We start from the raw sequence: 6955 nt of genomic DNA, 5'->3' as shown, positions 1-6955 counted from the left end.
ATATATAAGCCACGAAGAAAAATAACTCGGAAAGACTTTCCGACGCGCGGTATCGAACGGGCGACCTCTCGCTTTCCAGCGAGCGGCGTTTAACAGTTACGCCATCTAGAGTTACTGTATATGCTACCTTTAGGTAGCAGAGTTGCGCATCTGTCTTCCAACGCCGCTAGCAACCATGCATTGCGGAGAAGCTGCCGCTTGGGCCAATTTTTTTATTTCTCGACGCTGCCGCTGCAGCGAACTGAATTAACACTAGCCATCGACAGCCAATGTTTATCGCCGGTCTTCGACACGCCAGACAGGTTAATCGGCGACACAGTAGGCATGTCGCCTGCAAAAACGAAGTGCGACTTTACCGCATAGCTGTGGTTGCTAGCCGGACCTATGCGCTACTCTGCTACCTAAAGGTAGCATATACAGTGACTCTAACGCCATCAACAGTACCGTCTTTCCGCCTGCTAACGGCGAGCTATTTATATACAATATTTCCTTCAGCATGCTTTCTTATTCGCCACATAAATGGCGCGACGTGCGCGCGTTGCGCGCTTTAAAGTTCATCGCCCCGCTCCTGTGAACGCCGTTGGTCTTCGTCCTACAGTGCGTGGCCGCCTTCGTGCGCTTATCTCGAGGAAAGAAGGGGGCGGCCGAGGGGGAAGCGGGCGGTTGTATGTCTTGTGCTCTCTCCGCGAGGTCCGCACTGCTGAAGCCACAGAGCGTACGAAGGTCACTTCGCAGCGGCCGCGTTTGCGAAAGGAGCGCGCTGTTTAAACAGAAATAAATAACAACTGTGACAGTTCGCGCTCGTCATGTGTGTGCCTGTTCGTTCGTTTCGTCAGCCCTGCTTTATGTTTGAGCAGTGCGCTTCAAGTGTCGAGCTGTGACGCATGATAGTTCGCGTTCGTCCTGTGTGCGTTCTTTTCGTGCGTCCTTTGGGCTCGAGCGACGCGCTGGCATTCTCGAGCTGGCTTTCCATTCTTCGCGTTACATTCCAATTTATTGCTATCGCATTCATTGCTTCGCTGTTGCGGCGAAACTGTGACTTTTATACATCAGTCATCAAACCTTCCAGCGTTATCGCTGGTGTTCGCGTAAGCTCTCGAATAAACTTGACTATTCGCGTCCGGCGCGTAATCTTAGCAGAATGATCTCAAGCAATTGTGAAGCTTCTCAAAGATTACGGCGCGGTCTGCGTCAAACGTTGCTAACAGTCTTTGTGGGTGAAACCTGAATACGTCAAACCAAAGCAATGAACACGCGTTCCAGTAATATCGCTATAGCAATAATAACGATGGTACTACCGATTGCACTATCGATAATTTGTTTACACTATCGATAGTTTAAAAAAAACTATCGATAGTCAATTTACCGATACTTCTGCATCACTAGTCAGCAGGCCAGCACCATAATCACTGCTCCATTGCGACGGACAAGGCCCGCGTTGACAGCAATGTTTACCTTCTGGTGGCACGGTAACAGGGCAGTTCAATGCCTTCCTACTCTTGCAATAGTGAACAGCAAACTTATTGACAAAAAAAAAAAGACATTCGTGAAAGGTTGCTCAGCTTGCCCCAAACATCGCCTAGTGAGGTGCTACGTTGTCTTACGGTAAACAAACACGCGACACAGAGAATAAAAATAAAACGGCTTTTCGAGGTCCCTTGCTCACATAAATATTTCAGCTCATAATCGATATAAAACGGGTCCTGACGAGGGGCCTTTGAGCGAACTTTACCATGTAAAAACAGAAACGCGCTATTCTGTCCCGAAGAAAGCTGGCCGCAAGAGCCGGGTTTCAAGCCGCGACCGCCTACAATTCTGCAGACCAGCATAGGCAGTCAAACAAGAAGGCGAGTTTCTCGATACTTTATGTGAATCTAATCTGTTTCATTACTCTTTCACCAACACTTAGCAGAGAGGGAAACGCGGCCTGTGTAGCATGTCATGCGTAAGTCAATGCACTTTGGGACGTATAGTTACGTTATTTAGAAACAAAAAGCGCGCTGTTAAAACTAAAACGACTTTATTAAAACCATTCTTTTTAAGATGATCGAACAATTTTCTGCTTGCAAAGGTATTCTTCCTTTACTTCTGCTGCTTATTGAGCTTTAAAGAAAATGTCTGTGGCAGCGAATATAACACGGCCAGGCGTCTTCACGTAATAGCGCAAAATATTGATTTTATAAATTGAGGCCAACAAAAATTAGGGACGTCAAGACTCCACACATTCGCAAACTCGCGATCGTCATCACCGCCTCCCAAGCTTGCATTATTTTCTGGAAGTTAGTTTTTTCACATTACAAAAACAGCAGCGCTAAAGGACGCGTAATTGCTTTAAGAAACCCGTCGAAGCCAACAACAATATCTTCGGACGAAATATATTGAAGAGGCAGGGGATGAGAAGAAGGGCAGCACGCTCTTTCGAGAGTTCGTAGTTATCAAGCACAGCCAAGCGCCTTGTATGTGTGCACCCTTTCAGTGCAACAGAACTGCTGACTCACAGTCGAGCAGCGCAACCGGCCGCTCGTCGCATGCGTTGCCGTTATCACTCGGCGGCTGAGGTTCGCGCTCGCTGGTTGTATATCGTCGTCGTGCTTTTTTTTATGTATTGTGGTTTTCTCAATCCGCGCGATCACGGCAAGCGTCATCGCGCGAATTTTGAACGTTGAAAGTCCGTACGCCACGTGGTGTGAAAATCAGTGAACTAGAAGCGATGTCCCGAATTCCTGGGTATGAGCCGATGTAGGGCTTTCACCGGCAACATTGGGCCGAGTTAGCCGCCGTTTTGCCGTACTTTCGCCGACATCGGCCGAGCCGATGGTTTTCACCGGCAACATTGGGCCGAGCATGCCGTCATTCTGCTGTGCTTCAGCTGGCTTATCGACGATGTTGGAACTTTCTTCTCTCTCTTCAGACAGTTATAGATGCCCTGTTGAGAACGCCCTCCGGCGTCGCGGCGCTCCAAAAGTCGTCGTCACCGATAGAGGTACGGCTTTTACGGCAGAGCTAACGCAAACCATCTTGAAATGGAGCCACACAAGTCACCGACGGACATCACCCGCAGGCGAATGGCCTCGCCGAGCGGCTAAATGAAACCCTCGTCGACATGCTGGCAATGTACTGTACGTCGAGCACATGACATGGGACGCCATAATATATTCCACACATAACCTGAAGTTAACACGGCAGTGTGGGAAACGGCGCACATATGACGCCGTTCAAACTAGTTCACGGAAGCCCCTCAACGACGCTGGACGCCGTGTTGCCGGCCGTCAGTGACGAGAATAACCTCGACGTTGCGTTCTACCTTCAGCCCGCTGAAGAAGCCCGGCAGCTCGCCCGCCTAGGATACAATCGTAGTGCAATAGAGCATTAGGCGTTTGAATATTTGTGGCTTAAGCTGCAGAATGCCACTACATGGATTGCTGTACTAGCACAAATAACAAAGTTCAAATATTGTACCGTGCTAATGCCGCACGTACGACTCGGGGCGCGAAGTATCGCCGACTGAATAGCTTGCATTCTCTTATTAGTTTCTGCTATGACAATGACTAACAACTATCACTAGCACATGCAGTCACTTTTCTACCAAAAAAAGGTGGTCATTAGAAGAATAATTGACTCAAATTAGATGGCCACTTCGTTGACCAGTTGTTCAACGCTATCAAAAATGTTGAAACGTTATATTAACACATACCATTAACTTCATGGGCCAAATTCGAAGTACTTCTGTTTTGTAAATGTTTTTGCCACTGGTCGGCCCACTTCACTAATGTAACCAGCATCAAAATTCTCCCAAACATTCCCGCACGAATGTTTTTAGCGGAAGAAGTTTTATGTGAAGACTAATTCTGTGCATAAATCGAGCCTGTCATCATATTTATAGCGCTATATCCTTTCAGCCGCTCAGTCTCTGTGTTTACACATATTTACTCACGCGCGTGTTTGGGTCAAGCGTAACAAGCGCATTTGCTTCAGTGATGCCACATAATTTCACTTTATGAAAATAGTAAAAAGCTCAGCAAGGTGTGTTGCTGAGCTAGTTGGTTCATTACTTGAGAAAAATAGGTATGGTGCAAAAAAGACCAGGCGAAGTGAAGACACGTTTTGTCGTTTGAATGTTTCCAAATCAACTAGCCCGCTGACCATCTGACAAACACGTGTTTGCCACGTTTTTGTCAGTTCGTATTTGCACTTCGTTGCCGTCCATCTTGTGGCATACATATCTTTTTCAAGTAAAAATCTCGCTCAACGATTCCTTCCCACGTGCTTTCAGAAACAGTCGCATAAAATTTTATTATGGCACGTGAAATACGATGAAAAATGCGGCTCCAGCGTTGTGTACGCAAAGTTCTCATGTAGCGACATGTGGCAACAAGTGATGCATTGAAAATTCGACGAACGCCTTTCTCAAACGGCATGCCCACAGACATGCTGGGGGGATCGCACACCATTGTGGTAGGCTGAGCCGTGCTTTCAAGAAGGGAGAATTCGAATTTTTTTTTCGCCTTCTTCAACCTATATCCCCCCCCCCCTCACTCCCTTCGCCTCGTTCAACGTCATTGTCGCGAAACTCGCTTGACCAGGCAGGGTAGGGTAGCCGTCCCGACGGAGGGACAATCGTAGCTGCGGGAGCAGGTTTTTTTCACTCCGACCAGCAGAATTCTTCAAGAAGTGCGGGTGTGGACATGTCTGGTGGAAAGACAAAATCGTGCATGAGACGGATACGCGGCAGGATTCCGGTATTGTTTTCGGCAGAGATCACCGCAGCGAGAAACCAGTGGCCCCCTGCTTCCATGTTGGACTCGCTCACCTCATATCAGGCCACGTGTTCACTACTGTTACGTGTCATCAGATTTTTGTTCTCTTCTTATTACGTATTTTCTATTGACCATCGTGTTTGGTGTATTCTGATATGGTGCGCTTGCATTTTTTATTCGCTCGTGTTTTTAGCGATCCAACGGGCACACGTGAGTGGTTTTTATGCACGATTCCTTTCTGTTACAATCTTACCTTTAGATTAGGAATGCGTGCGTGTCTATCTTGTTTAGATGCAGAGTTCATGGGATCTTGTGGTACCGCTCGCAATGTCTTTCGCGTCGCGTGCAGCAGTTTATCCATCTTTTTGACCCTTAAGTTATCATTGAAAAAAAATGTAATTTCCGCTTGAAGGATAACGCTAATTTAATTGCCAGTCATGTGTTGCGAATGCCTACCGTTCCTTCGTGAATTTAATAAACGTCGGGGGGGGGGGGGGGTGCTCCTCTGCTCGTAATTAGCTCACGCGTATACACAATCTTCTATTCTAGTTGCCACTCTTAATCTCGCTTTTTCGGTAAGCCGCCTAACATTATCTTTCTTTTCTTCGGGTCCGTCTTTAATCCTACTTTAATGCTGCCTTCGTTTACATCTCCAGAATTGTTTTCGTGATTCGGCACCGTCGTTACCGAAAAGCGTGATATCGTCCGCAAAACGCAAGTAGCTAAGGTATTCTTCGTTAATCCTTAGTCCTATTTTTGCCCGTTCTAGTTCTTTCAATATTTACAGTGAATGTGCCGCGCATAACGTTGAAGAGATTGTAGCTTTTCGCATAGGCGTGCGCACAGTGGGGCAGGGGGGCGGCCGGCCCCCGTAGTCACCTAAGAAGAGGTGGTTTCAAGGTCTGCCAAACACATTGACTTAATAGGCAGGGGGGGGGGGAGCCGCTATGAACCTTCGCCCCCTCCTCCCCCCCTCTGAAGGGGAACCCTGCTCACGCCTATGATTTTGTGCCTGACCCCATTCTCGATTACACTCTAAACAGAAAAACGCCCAGATGGGAGTTTTTGGCTTGTCCTCTAGAACACCCATCTGTACATCTTTCTGTGCCCTCAGAAAGGGCGTAAAAAAATAACTCCCATAAGAGGGCGTGTATAGAGTGTACGTTGGGCATAAATGTTACTCCCTTTGTGTCTGAATAGAATATTTCCACGAGAGACAAAGGGGGTTATGCCGTTCTCATTAGGGAGGTTTTTCGGTGTAATAATGGTGGCATATAACTCCCTTAGATGGGCATTTATAGGGCTTACGTCGGGCATATGTTTTACTCCCTTTGTGCACCAATAAAATATTTTGCGAGGCACAATGGGGGGTTTTATCGTTCTTATTAGGGAGCATTTAAGGCGTAATGCAGTCGTTTCTAGGGGGGGAAATGGGAGTTTTTGTTATTAAGCGAGCACGTTTTTGTTTTGTTTTTTCTTAAGTTTGGGAGTGAATTCGGTGCTTTTAGGGTACTTTAGTTTACTCCTCTGGGGAGTGCTTGCGGTAGTAAACGGGAGTAACCTTTGCTGCATAACTCCCTCTAGAGCTTCTATGCCATTTCTAAATTGCCAAAATACAGTCTCGCGAAAACTGAAGCCATGCTAGCATTCTTGCAAAACTGTATCTCGACAATTTAGACATTAATAAAAGCTTTGGGGGGAGGGGGGGCTTTTCAGCAGAAGTGGCGATGCAGAACTTCCGAAAGGGTTCCTGCTTGCGCCGTTGGAGAAGACACACACCAAACATTGACAAAAATATTTATTGTAGGTAAATGTCCAATAGCATATATAATACAAGTCTAGTGTTGAATTTCCGGCAGTGAGCACTTCTGCGGACAGAAACATACAAAATGCAGGTATTGTATAGCAGTGCCTTAACTGCCAGTAAATGATAAGCCTATATAAATGTAAAAGAAGGTGGCCCTATCAGATATCGATATCACACATTCATGACATTTCTATAAACTGAAACAGCTAATTGCGCAGTACTATGTGTAAAGCACTTTCACACATGACTAGAGATCTGTGCTGTCAACTAAATTTAACAGCAATTTTCACGGCTGCAATTATTCTGTTCACCATGACTTAGCACAATGAAATAAATCGTGGATACCTTAAAAATATATTGAGACAGGTCAACTGATCACATTTGTTTCATG

The sequence above is a fragment of the Rhipicephalus sanguineus genome, unplaced genomic scaffold, assembly GCF_013339695.2.
Source record: "Rhipicephalus sanguineus isolate Rsan-2018 unplaced genomic scaffold, BIME_Rsan_1.4 Seq9139, whole genome shotgun sequence".
Taxonomy (NCBI): Eukaryota; Metazoa; Arthropoda; class Arachnida; order Ixodida; family Ixodidae; genus Rhipicephalus; species Rhipicephalus sanguineus.
The sequence above is the reverse complement of the archived record's forward strand: the minus strand, read 5'-3'. Positions refer to the sequence as shown.